This window comes from Penaeus monodon, chromosome 30 (assembly GCF_015228065.2).
Source record: "Penaeus monodon isolate SGIC_2016 chromosome 30, NSTDA_Pmon_1, whole genome shotgun sequence".
NCBI lineage: Eukaryota > Metazoa > Arthropoda > Malacostraca > Decapoda > Penaeidae > Penaeus > Penaeus monodon.
The window spans coordinates 4,268,287-4,269,532 of NC_051415.1; positions in this window are offsets into that span (position 1 = coordinate 4,268,287).

The following is a 1,246-nucleotide window of genomic DNA, read 5'->3' on the forward strand; positions in this document are numbered from 1 at the left end:
GGCATAATACATTTAGTTCCCTGAAGTATGCGCTATATGAAGTTGCCGGTTTTGACCAATACAATAAGTGAATGCTGCAAAAGACTTCAAGTAAAATGGAATTAGGTCCACTATAAATCAATGCCTTGAGCATGAAAATTGTGCGCAATTTATATTTTACATTTTGTAAAACTCATTCAACCTTCTCAACATTTTCCTTTTATATTATATATTACCGACATCTGATTATTTATATAGAGCAACCATGCTTAACTAACAATTCTTTAAACATTTGTGCTTTTTTCTCATACTGCTTAAAACCAACTTCAACCACCACCCTTCTGTAAACTTAATTATAATTCAGGGGGAAAAACAGCAGCAAATCCTATTTGACTTTTTAAAGTCAGAGGTTCTTGAACTTTGGCAATTCATAACTTACAAAGTGTTTTATGCAACCTTTAACTTGCTACAGCATAAAGGTCATTACAATGCCTTAACCTCAGGTAGGTCTACACATTTATGTATATGCACATGATCTAGTGTAGAACTGCAAAGTATATGGGGTGTGTTCTGCAAAATATACTGTAGGGTGTGCAGTGATTATTAGGTTTTCCATACAAAATATTTCAACTGGAAAAAATAACAATATTTGTACCAATATATGTTTATTAAGTGAAAACCACAGATAGCAGCACTTGCATTTGAAGGCCAAGAAGACCAAAAGGTGCCACATAACTCATGTAACCTCACCTCTGTCTTGAAATACACAAAATATATAGTATAGTAACAACTGTAATACCTTTCAAAGTAACAAAATTATAACAAATATTATTTCAAGATTTTTTTTAGCTTTTTCATATTTATTTCATTTAAATAGCCCCTGACAACCCCTTGGTCAAAGGTGTGCCATCAAAGGTGAGAGGTTTGTCGAGATGAGGCAACATACGATTATAACAGTACAGGTCAAAAGGCGATGAGCATAGCATATACAAGTGTTCCATAAAGAGAGAATGGGACACCTTTCATCTAGGGGTCGCTTCTGGTGTACATTGGGAAGACTGGCAGAATGACTCGTCTCAGGCGAATATTTCCAATTAGCGTCGGCCAGGGTCAGGTTAAAGGGTCGTCAACGTGCAGCAAGACAGTGAGGAAGATCCACTTAAGTGATGGTTGTTGCTGGAATCTCTCTAGAGGAAGGCCCTTCTTAACCTTCTTCCAGTGGCGGTGACAGGCAGAGAGATCCAGCGAGTGTTCTTACTGATGTTCA